The following is a 13,085-nucleotide window of genomic DNA, read 5'->3' as shown; positions in this document are numbered from 1 at the left end:
GCCCTTAGAGCCATGAAGACCACAGCGCAGTCACTTGGGCAGGTGATGGCCACGCTCGTGGTTCAGAAACATCAACTGTGGCTGAACTTGGTCGAGATGCGTGAGACCGACAAGACTCACTTTCTCAATGCCCCTGTCTCTGAGTTCGTCCTCTTTGGCGTCACCGTCGAGGACTTCGTCTAGCAGTTCTCCATGGTGAAGAAGCAGACGGAGGCCATCTCTCACATCATGCCCCGCCGCAAGCCTCCAGCCATGGGTCATGCCCCATCTGCTCAACCTGGGCCCAGCTCTCAGCCCACGCGTTGAGCAACCCACAGGAAGCAGATGCCCTCAGCCCCACGACTGTTCCCCGGCCGTCCGGTTCTGACTTGTCTAGAGGACACCTACACCGGATCTCCTCCTCTGTCACTAACCCACCCCCTGCCGGGTGCGCAGAGAAAAGTAAGTGCTGTGAGTCTTTTCTCAGCACTAGAGCCTCGGGACGCACCATTGCCTACCTGCTCCGCCCGCTGCAAAGCCCTGCCGGGTACGTCAAAAATGCTCGTCCCTTTGGTGCCCCTAGCGCTGATCTTGGATGCGTAGCTTTCACTTCCCAACCCGTCACACTGGCTGGCCCGGACCATCCGACTCGGTTACGCAATTCAGTTTGCCAGGCCCCCACCCCCCCCACGTGGGTGTCCACTTTACCGCAGTACATGGCGAGCATGCCAATTCCCTGCGCGCGGAAATCGCTACTCTTTTGCTCAAAGACGCGATAGAGCCTGTCCCTCCAACCAAAACGAAGAAGGGTTTCTACAGCCTTTACTTCATTGTACCCAAGAAAGGCGGCGGTTTACGACCGATCTTGGACTTGCGAGTTTTCAACCGGGCTCTGCTCAAACTCCCGTTCAAAATGCTCACGCAAAAACACATTCTATCTTGCATCCGACATCTAGATTGGTTGGACAAACATGTCCAAGAGTTTATAGATTACATAAAGGCAAGATTATTAGATCATGAAAAGAAAACAGTGTTCAAGAATGAGTTCTCCATTGATTTAGTGCTTTCAAACTGTAAGAGAGCAAATAAGACATTCACTGACCAACACAGACTATTCAGAGAAGCCAATGATCCTGTTCTCTACATGGAGAAGAAGAGAGGAGAGTACTACAGTGTTTTCCAGAAATATTGTAAAGTGTAAAGGTACAATATTAGCTGCTATATTTGGTGAGATCATCTGTCAGAAACTGAAAGAGCCCATTGAACAGAGTGTCTACAAAAACACTGCCAGAGATTTAGCAGATTAAATGAGAACAATCTGTCAATCACTGAATTGAAACAGATCTAAACTGGAGAAACACATCCTGGAGACACTGGCAAAAGAGGGGAATTTTGAAAAATACATGAACTACATTCAGGATCCCAGAGATCACTTCAAGAGAAACATCAGTGATGAAGTCAGTCAGTACATCACTGATAAATTCAGTGTTAGTGTTCTGCCCAACATGATGCAGAACATGAAACTCCTGCAGCAGAAGATCATGAACGCAGCTCATGAATCTACTGAACATGTACAAATGAACAGTGGAGATGCTGATTTGTGGTGAAGTGTTTCACACAGAAGCTCTCAGATGTGCTGATAATCTGTGCTTAAAGGCTTCAGTGGAGGGAGTCATAATGATGTTGATGATTTCAACCTTCTAGAAGATGTGATCAGAAAAGAACTTCCTCCAGTAATATCTAACATAAGCAGTTCACAGACTACAATTCAGTACACAGACTTTTCCAGTAATTCTGGAATGTAAGGACAGGCCAGATGAGATTCTGATTGGTCACTTCTGTCAGTGCTGTTGGATTCAGTGTCCTTTCTGTGGAGCAATTTTCACCAACACAGTAGAAGACCATGATGAAGATCACAGTGTACCTTTCGTAGAGTTAGTGTACTCATTGGGAGTAAATTCAAAGATACTGAGATCTTCAGTCTTCTAATCTGCACAACAGCAGTAGCTACCAATGATCAATATTTGTATTCATATTCCTCAGATGAGGATGTCCTCTTTAGAGAATACAGAAAATGAGGTCCTGAATTAGCAAAATGGAACATCACCCCTGACAATTCTGAGCTGCCATACTGGAAGTGGTTAGTGTGCAAATTCGAGGAAACACTGGAAGGGTACTACAAATATAAATTTAAAAGTTATGGAAAGATTCCAGATGGATGGAAAAACTACACAAAGCAGGATGCTATTAAGAGTTTGGATGAAAACATTTAATTAATATGAACAAATGGAATGGATACACTGACAGAAAACAATAATATGTAATATGCTCTGGTCCCCTCCCTGCTCGTCGTGGTGACGAGGTTTATAGTAGATTAGTGTCACTGAATGGCTGGATGTCTGAGTGGTGTCTGCAGAATAAAATAGGATTTATAGACAATTGGAAATTTTTTTGGGGTAGACCTGACCTGCTAAAGAGAGACGGACTCCATCCCTCCAGGGAAGGTGCTGCTCTCCTCTCTAGTAATTTGGCTCATAGACTTAATAATGATATTAATTGACTAAATGGGGCCCAGGTCAGGAAGCAGACAAACTGGTTAATCCGAACGTCTGCTAGCTGCCATGAGACATCACACAGGTCACATAAACTACAACACATAGAGACTGTATCACCTAGATATCTCATAGAGACTGTGTCTGTTCCCCGAACTACCAAACACAATACCCTCACTAAATCATTTAGAGAAAATTTGATTAAGGTTAAACTTGAACAAAACAAACAAATTAAAAATAAACATCATATAAAAATAGGGCTACTAAACATTAGATCTCTTGCTACCAAAGCACTAATTGTCAATGAAATGATTACAGATCATAGATTGGATGCGCTCTGTTTGACTGAAACCTGGCTTAAACCGGATGAATATATTAGTTTAAATGAATCTACTCCCCAGGTTATTGTTATAAACATGAACCTCGTCTGAAGGGTCGAGGAGGAGGTGTTGCTACAATTTACAGTGAAGTTTTTGGTGTTACTCAGAGGACAGGATATAAATGTAAGTCTTTTGAACTAATAATGCTTAATGTGACACCGTCAAATATAAATAAAAAATCTCTGTCGTCCTTTACCCTTGCTACAGTGTATAGACCACCCGGGCCTTATTAAGATTTCCTTAGTGAATTTGCAAATTTTTTATCAGATCTTGTAGTTACTGTAGATAGAGCCTTAATTGTTGGTGACTTCAACATTCACATAGATAATGAAAATGATACATTGGGATTAGCATTTATCGATATTCTCAACTCTCTTGGAGTCAGACAAAATGTAACAGGACCAACTCATCGCCATAATCATACGCTAGATTTAATTCTTTCATATGGAGTTGATGTTGATAATATAGAAATTCTGCAGCAGAGCGATGACATCTCGGATCATTACCTCGTCTCTTGCATGCTGCAATCAGCTAATGTTACTCAATCTACACCACGCTATCGTTCAGGTAGAACTATTCTTTCGACCACTAAAGATGACTTCACTAATACTCTTCCAGATCTATCTCATATACTCAATAAACCCCAAAGCCCAGAAGAACTTGATGAAATAACAAAAAATTTAAATGCAGTCTTCTCTAGCACCCTTGATGTTGTCGCCCCACTTCGATTAAAGAAAATTAAAGAAATAAGCCCTGCACCATGGTACAATGATCACACTCATGCTCTCAAGAGAGCAGCTCGGAAAATGGAGCGCATGTGGAAAAATACAAAATTAGAAGTATTTCAGGGTGCATGGAAGGATAGTGTCTGTAGCTACAAACACGCACTCAAAGCTGCCAGGTCAGCATATTTTAGTAAACTCATAGAAAATAACCACAACAATCCTAGATGTTTATTCAGTACTGTGGCTAAATTGGTTAGGAATAAAGCCTCAACCGAACCAGATATTACGTCACAGCTCAAGAGTAATGACTTCATGAATTTCTTTATTGATAAAATTGAAATAATCAGAAATAAAATTGGAATTATGCAATCATCTGTCATAGCACCTCAGAAAACAGTGTCGAATAATTTCCCTCATGTGCAACTTCAATCCTTCGCTATCATAGGTCATGAAGAGCTAACAAAACTTATCGAAACATCAAAAGCCACAACTTGTTTGTTAGATCCTATACCAACTAAGCTCTTAAAAGAGGTATCTCCTGTAATATCAGAACCTCTTCTTAATATCATTAACTCCTCGCTATACTTAGGACATGTACCAAGAAACTTTAAAATGGCAATTATCAAACCGCTAATTAAGAAGCCACAACTTGATCCTGGAGAACTTGCTAATTATAGACCGATTTCAAATCTCCCGTTTATGTCAAAAATACTAGAAAAGGTAGTATCCTCCCAAATATGTTCATTTCTACAGAGAAATAGTATATATGAAGAATTTCAATCAAGATTTAGGCCTCATCACAGTACAGAGACTCCACTTATCAGAGTTACAAATGACTTGCTCTTATCATCTGATCGCAGCTGCATTTCTCTTCTAGTGCTTTTAGATCTTAGTGCTGCATTCGACACGATAGATCACAACATTCTCTTGAATAGGCTGGAGAATTATGTTGGAATTTGTGGAGTGGCATTAGCATGGTTTAGGTCATATTTAGCAGACCGCTACCACTTTGTCTATTTAAATGAGGAATTGTCAAACCAAACAAAAGTAAAGTATGGAGTGCCACAGGGATCAGTCTTAGGGCCTCTGCTTTTCTCCATGTATATGCTTCCCCTGGGAGATATTATCAGGAATCGTGGAATGCGTTTCCACTGCTATGCTGACGATACACAACTTTATATTTCTGCAAAACCTGATGAGATTTCACAATTCTCAAAATTAGCAGAGTGTATCAATGAAATAAAAGATTGGATGGCCAGAAATTTCCTTCTACTCAATTCTGACAAAACAGAGGTTTTAATTATTGGACCAAAAAACTCTAAAAATAAGCCACTAAAATATAATTTGACTCTAGATGGATGTACTGTTACATCATCTTCAACAGCAAAGAACTTAGGTGTTATATTTGATACCAATCTGTCCTTTGAAAATCAAATTACAAATGTTTGTAGAACAGCATTCTTCCACCTAAGAAATATTGCTAAATTAAGGCATATGCTCTCGGTTGCTGATGCCGAAAAACTAATTCATGCGTTCATGACCTCAAGACTAGATTATTGTAATGCATTACTGGGAGGATGTCCAGCAAGATCAATTAATAAACTTCAATTGGTTCAAAATGCAGCAGCCAGAGTGCTGACGAGAACCAAGAAATATGATCATATTAGCCCCATTTTATCATCGTTACATTGGCTACCTGTTAAATTCCGTATTGATTTTAAAATTCTGTTAACTACGTACAAAGCTTTGAATGGTCTAGCTCCGCAGTACTTAAGTGATCTTCTACCACGCTATATTCCAACACGTTCATTAAGATCGCAAAATTCTGGCCTATTAATAGTTCCTAGAATATCAAAATCCACTAAAGGAGGAAGATCCTTTTCATATTTGGCTCCTAAACTATGGAATAGTCTCCCAAACACTGTTCGAGATGCAGACACACTCTCTCAGTTTAAGTCTAGACTAAAGACTCATCTATTTAGCCAGGCATACACCTAATTTATCCCACAATTAGGCTGCTTTAGTTGGGTCTGCCGGAACCAGAAACCAGAAACATTGAGCATGATCTCTAACTCTGCAATAAATTCAATGGCATCTACGCTTACATCTTTTTATTTGTTTCCCTGTCTCAACCTCGGGACTCCTATCCTGAGGTCACCAGAACCGGCTGGATCCAGCACCATTCCTACTTCATGTTGGACTCCACTGCTACATGTCGCAGAATGATGATGACTAAATGCAGCCGGTGCCAGCCAAACATCACTTCAATCTATTATGACGGACTTCAGAGGATGAAAATATGACAACTACAACCCGCATCACCATGGTCTATTTATGGACTACGATCCTGAAATGAAATGCTTAGACTAACAATTGCCAACAAAAGCCTTCATCAGCCAATTAACAAGGACAATTGCATCTATGTGAACTTCTGCAATTAATCAAGATGGACTTCAAAGACTTTGGTCATTAATCTTACAGTTCAAACACAATCTATGTTAAATCAATGACCCTTATCACTTAGTTTAATAATTTTAAACCATGATTTTACCTATACATAATTAATATTTACATTACATTCATAATGTTAGCCAGAGGGTAACTGGCCCCCACAGTGAGTCCGGTTTCTCCAAAGGTTATTTTTCTCCATTAATCTACATCTTATGGAGTTTTGTGTTCCTTGCCACAGTCGCCTACAGCTTGCTCACTGGGGTTATTAATACAATTATCATTTAATTATTTATAAACACTATTAAAATTCGTATTTTATCTAAATTACACAATGATGATTAATCGACTTAATGCTAATATTCTGTAAAGCTGCTTTGAAACGATGTGTGTTGTGAAAGGCGCTATACAAATAAAATTGAATTGAATTGAATTGAATAATACAATATAAGCAGTCGGTTTCAATTATAAAAAAAATAGGATACGACAACAAGGATTGATAGTTACTCAACTGTAATTTTATACAAAAAATAATAACAAAGAAAGCTTTTTATAATGAAACAGCAAACATAAATAAATAATGAAAGAATTAAAAAAAAAAATTCCCTGACATGTTTTGTGAAGTATATCAGTTGTCTTGAGTGTAAGGGGGTCCACCTATCAGCCCAAGGACGGAGAGCAGGTACAGGCAGGCCTGGAGTCCAGACAGACAGTCCCTCCCCCCGATCAACAGGAGTACGTGACGCTCCAGGTTTGGGCAGCGAGTTTTCGGAGTTTTACTTTGTGTTTTCACTGCAATCTTGAAGCAAGCAGCCTTGATCATAATGAAAAGGCAAATGTGAAAATTAAATTACAAATTCATTTTTTTTTCCAAATCATTTTCTTAAAATTATTCCAATAATAGTGACAAAATCCAAATTAAAATAAAAAGTTATTTTATCTTTTATTTTTCCATTTCCATTTTCATTTTTAAAGTCAACATGTCGGGCAAACGCGACCAGCTGTATCAGGCTGCAGGTACCCTTCCCCAATGCCCCATTAAAGTCATCAGAATCCTTCTGGTTACCCTAGTGAGGGGAACAAGGTGATGGGAATGGGCCAAGCCTGGCTGGGCCTCTTTTCTCTCTATGTTTCTCGCATAGAGCAATCACGGCTGGGGCCCTTACTTGCATTAAGGGAAGGGGGTCTTACACAGTTTCCTATTCTTTCAGGGGGAGAAGACCCAGCAGAGACCACACCTACCCTGCAGGGGAGGTAAAGGTGGCAAATACATCACATGGCCGCTTAGGACCTGGCGTGGTGGTAGATCCAGCCTCGTAGAGGGGCTACAGCACGACAATCGAGGCAGCTGGAACTGCCTAAGGGAGACACGTGAGTCCACTCGTGAGGGAACAGTACCGCGGGGATTACACACAGTGGGAGTCCAAATAGGTACGCCAAGCACATACCGGACACAGCAAAGAAAGGGCTGGGTCTGCCTCCTCCTGGGGCAGTGCTTGCAGGTTCACTACCTGGCCTCTGAAGGGCGTGGTAGGAACCTTGAGCACGTGGCCCGGTCGCGGTCTTAGGATCATATATGTGTCTGCCGGACCAAACTCCAGGCAAGTGTCGCTGACAGAGAACGCTTGCAGGTCCCCGACCCTCTTGATGGAGGCGAGCGTGATCAGCAGGGCCGTTTTGAGAGAGAGGGCCCTGAGTCTAGTGGCTCGAAGGGGGGTCCCTGGAGGCCTGTGAGGACCACTGAGAGATCTCTCCTGTAGGAGCAAAAGCACTGACCTAACTGTGCACCTCTGTGGGTCTTCAGCTCGGGAAGAACACAATTTGCGAACAGGCGCCACTTTAGGGCGTAAAGATGCCTGGTAGAAGGGGCTCTGGCTTGGTTGATTGTGTCTACGACGGTCGATGGTAGACCGGCTAGCTCTTCCGCATCCCGTCCAAGGGTTGAGGTTGCCGGGGATTTGAGTCGCTGCTAGCTCCAAAGAGGAGACGACGGGCGAGTCATGATATGTGGTGGGAGCGTACTCTGCCTTGACGATTTATGTACGCCACCACTGCGGTGCTGTCTGACCTGACCAGGGCATGTTTGTCCCGAACTAACGGGAGAAACTTCCTCAGGGCAAAGAAAACAGTCAGCAACTCTGTTGCACACGGCGCCCCAACCCTATCTGGAGGCGTCGGTCCTGACCAGGACGCGTCAGGACAACTTCTGCAAGGGTACTCCTGCCCGCAGAAAGCAGAGGTCTGTCCAGGGTTTGAGTGTCTGGCGGCAAGCGGTGGTGATCATCACACGGTGCGTGCCGTGGTGCCATGCTCGTCTCGGGACTCGAGTCTGATGCCAGTGCTGAAGTGGTCTCATGTGCATCAACCCCAGCGGCGCTACCGCCACGGAGGATGACAAAGAATACTCAAGATGGCGCCGAGTATGGCTGCTGCGTTGCGAGCTCCGATACAACACTGCGGTTTATTGTTTGTTTTGTTTACAGTTCTTTGTTTTTTTGTCTTGGATGTTGTCTGCCTTATTGTTTACGACAGACAAAAGCTTTTGGACATTGGTTCTACAATAACACATCAAAAACCGGACTTCTAATTCCTCAACGCCGACCCGCTGTTTACAAACACACCGGCGGAGCCCTTTGTCTGGGCTGCTCGGACGCGGAAACGCAGAAGGAAAAGGGGAAAAAGAGCCGGCGTTCTCATCAGAGTAAGACGTCGTGCAAATCGACCCCCGCTACCCAGTATACTACTGGCAAATGTTCAGTCTCTGGACAACAAGCTCTGCGAGCTGAGAGCGCGGATCTCTTTCCAACGAGAGATGAGAGATTGCTGTGTTATATGCCTTACAGAAACCTGGCTGGCTGCGGAGATTCCAGACTCGGCCATCGAAATCACAGGCTTTTCCGTGCACCGAGCGGACAGAGCGAAAGACCTCTCAGGTAAAAGCAGAGGTGGTGGTGTATGTTTTATGATCAACAAATCATGGTGTGATCAGAGGAACGTACATTTCATCAAGTCTTTCTGCTCTCCTGATCTGGAATATCTCATGCTTCTGTGTCGACCATTCTGGCTAGCGAGGGAATTCACAGCGGTTATCATCACAGCTGTGTACATCCCCCACAAGCAAACACAGACCAGGCACTCAGGGAACTGTATGGGAGTATAAGTGAGCAGGAAACCACGCACCCTGAGGCTGCGTTCATTGTTGCCGGGGACTTCAACAAAGCAAATTTTAAAACAATGGCACCAAAATACCACCAACACATAAACTTCAACACACGAGGGGACCGGGTTTTAGATCATTGTTACTCTCCTTTCCGGTATGGCTACAAATCCCTCCGCCGCCCCCCATTTGGCAAATCGGACCACACTTCCGTTCTCCTTCTGCCCGCTTACAGGCAGAAACTGAAACGGGAAGCACCCACCCTCAGAACGATCCAGTGCTGGTCGGACCAATCAGACTCTACGCTACAAGACTGTTTTGATCACGCGGACTGGGAGATGTTCCGGTCTGCCTCTGATGACGACATCGAGGTTTACGCTGACAGCGTAACGTGTTTCATCAGGAAGTGCGTAGAGGACGTTGTTCCGACCAAAACAATACGGATATACCCCAACCAGAAACCATGGGTTAACGGCGATGTTCACGCAGCACTCAATGTGCGGACCTCCGCTTTTAATTCTTCTAACACGGAGGAGCGTAAACAAGCCAGTTATGCCCTCCGTAACACTATCACTGAAGCCAAACGCCAGTACAGGCACAAACTTGAAGGTCAGTTCAACACCACTGACTCTAGAAGTATGTGGCAGGGAATTAACATCATCACTACAAACGGAATAAAGACTCCGCCGTGAACACCGCTGCATCTCTTCCGGACAAACTTAATACATTTTATGCTCGTTTCGAGGACAATAACACCACCCTCGCGGAGAGAGCACTCGCGGCTGACGCTTCAGAGGTTGGTTCACTCTCCGTCTCTGTTGTGGATGTAACCCGATCCTTCCGACGGGTGAACATCCGTAAAGCTGCGGGTCCAGACGGCATTCCGGGCCGCGTCATCAGAGCGTGCGCGAATCAACTGGCAGGTGTTTTTACGGACATTTTCAATCTGTCCCTCTCCCTGTCTGTAGTCCCCACATGCTTCAAAACATCAACCATTGTGCCTGTACTGAAGAAAGCCACAATAAATTGCTTAAATGACTTGCGTCCTGTTGCTCTGACCCCCATATTCAGCAATTGCTTTGATAGGTTAATCAGAGATTACATCTGCTCTGTTATGCCCACCTCTTTGGACCCATTGCAGTTTGCCTAGCGCAACAACCGCTCCACTGATGATGCCATTGCATCTACACTTCACACTGCTCTCTCCCACCTGGAGAAAAGGAACACATATGTGAGAATGCTGTTTGTAGACTACAGCTCAGCATTCAACACCATAGTGCCCTCCAAGCTTGATGAGAAACTCCGGTCTCTGGGCTTAAACAGCTCACTTTGCAGCTGGATCCTGGATTTCCTGTCAGGCAGACGTCAGGTGGTTAGAATGGGCAGCAACATCTCCTCATCACTGACCCTCAACACTGGAGCCCCGCAGGGCTGTGTTCTCAGCCCACTCCTGTATTCACTGTACACACATGACTGTGTGGCAACACATAGCTCCAATGCCATCATTAAGTTTGCTGACGATACGACGGTGGTAGGTCTGATCACTGACAATGATGAAAGAGCCTACAGAGAGGAGGTGCACACTCTGACACGCTGGTGTCAGGAGCACAACCTCTCCCTCAACGTCAGTAAAACCAAGGAGCTTGTAGTGGACTTCAGGAAGAAAGACGGAGAACACAGCCCCTTCACCATCAATGGAGCACCGGTAGAGAGAGTCAGCAGTTTCAAGTTCCTCGGTGTCCACATTACTGAGGAACTTACATGGTCCGTCCACACTGAGGCCGTTGTGAAGAAGGCTCACCAGCGCCTCTTCTTCCTGAGACGGCTGAGGAAGTTTGGAATGAACCGCCACATCCTCACACGGTTCTATACCAGCACTGTAGAGAGCATCCTGACTGGCTGCATCACCGCCTGGTATGGCAATAGCACCGCCCACAACTGCAAAGCCCTGCAAAGGGTGGTGCGAACTGCCAGAAACATCATCGGAGGTGAGCTTCCCTCCCTCCAGGACATATATACAAGGTGGTGTGTGAAAAAAGCTCGGAGGATCATCAGAGACTCCAGCCACCTGAGTCATGGTCTGTTCTCACTGCTACCATCAGGCAGGCGGTATCGCAGCATCAGGACCCGCACCAGCCGACTACATGACAGCTTCTTCCCCCAAGCAGTCAGACTGTTGAACACTTGATCTATCAGGATCAACAATTAGCACTGCACTTTATTCATCTCTAATCTTACACTGGACTGTCAACATATTCTCCTCAATACTTACTTATATATATTTCATATCCTCTTACTTATTGTATATTATGTATTCTATATTGTGTGTATTGTCTACTGTACATTGTATTTAATTATTGTGTTGTGTAAGTATGTGTACATTTCATATGTAAATTGTATCGTGTAAGTATGTTGTTTACTGTAATTGGTATATGTCTCATCACTGTCATGACTGCTATGTTGCTCGGACCTGCACACAAGAATTTCACCTACTGTTGCACTTGTGTACATGGTAGTGTGACAATAAAGTGATTTGATTTGATTTGATTTGATATACCCCAGGAGCCTTTGGAAAAGTTTTTAAAGGGACCATAGTGCCTGGCTTGAAGGAAGCGAGGCATTTCAGCACCGACTGTGCACGCTCGTTGGTGAGACTTGCTGACATTGAGACTGAGTCTAACGCCATGCAGAGAAAAGAGTTGCTCTGAACCGGGGCGAGCTTGCTCTTTTCCCAGTTGACCTGAAGTCCCAAACGGCTGAGGTGCCTGAGCACCTGGTCTCTGTGTGCGCATAGTAACTATCGCGAGGGGGGCAGGATGAGCCAGTCATCAAGGTAGTGGAGTATGTGGATGCCGGCTTCTCGGAGCGGGGCAAGGGCTGCCTCTGCAACTTTCATGAAGACGTGAGGGGACAGAGACAGGCCGAAGGGGAGGACTTTGTACTGATATGCCTGGCAAACGCGAACCGTAGGAAGGGTCGACGTCACGGCATAATCGAGATGTGAAAGTACGCGTCCTTCAGGTCTACCGCTGCGAACCAATCTAGATGCCGGACGCAAGTCAGAATATGTTTTCACGTGGGCATTTTGAATGGGAGTTTGAGCAGAGCCCGGTTGAAAACTCGCAAGTCCAAGATCGGTCGTAAGCCGCCGCCTTTCTTGGGTACAATGAAGTAAGGGATGTAGAAACCCTTCTTCATTTCGGTTGGGGGGACAGGCCCTATCGCGTCTTTGCACAGGGAATTGGCATATTCGCCGTGTAGTGCGGAAAAATGGACGCCCGCGAAGGGGGGCGGGGGCCTGGCAAACTGAATTGCGTAACCGAGTCGAATGGTCCGGTGCAGCCAGCTTGACGGGTTTGGCAGTGAAAGCCACACCTCTAAACTCTGTGCTAGGGGCACCAAGGGGATGAGTATTTTGGACGTACCCGGCGGGGTGGAGCAGGTAGTGTGGCGTCGGGAGGCAAGGGTGCGTCCCGAGGCTTTGGTGCTGAGAACAAACTCAAAACACTTACCTTGCTCCGCGCCCGGCAGGGGGTGGCTGAGTGAGGAGGAGGTCCAGTGCAGGCGTCCTCTAGGCTTGTCAGGACCAGTCCGCGTGTAGCGTGCCAGGACTGTTGAAATCTGAAGTGCCGTGAGAATGGCATTTGCGGCCATGTGACCCAGAGACAAAAGGATATAGCTCTATTATTGAGAATGTGAGTACTGCAGCCCCCGTTAGGGGGTGCGGCCAATGAAATTAATTCAACAAAATATTCTCCTCCAGGCCCCCCACCGGGGGATGGAGTGGTCTTACCAGCTCCGGAGCTAACGTCTCGGTCTCTGGGTCGGTCATCTCAGGAGCACC

The 13,085-nt window shown here is 45.2% G+C and overlaps 1 protein-coding gene and 1 pseudogene across 1 annotated transcript in view; one reads left to right on the top strand and one right to left on the bottom strand.

The window, feature by feature from the left end:
- Window positions 1-2,252, top strand: part of LOC127648196 (interferon-induced very large GTPase 1-like) — a 41,908-nt pseudogene extending 39,656 nt beyond the window's left edge.
- LOC127648279 (fibrous sheath CABYR-binding protein-like) overlaps window positions 1-13,085 on the bottom strand; it is a 391,397-nt gene that overhangs the window by 200,787 nt on the left and 177,525 nt on the right. The gene's annotated exons all lie outside the window — the stretch shown is intronic.

The sequence above is a fragment of the Xyrauchen texanus genome, chromosome 8 (assembly GCF_025860055.1).
Source record: "Xyrauchen texanus isolate HMW12.3.18 chromosome 8, RBS_HiC_50CHRs, whole genome shotgun sequence".
Taxonomy (NCBI): domain Eukaryota; kingdom Metazoa; phylum Chordata; class Actinopteri; order Cypriniformes; family Catostomidae; genus Xyrauchen; species Xyrauchen texanus.
This window is presented reverse-complemented; position numbering and strand designations above follow the sequence as displayed.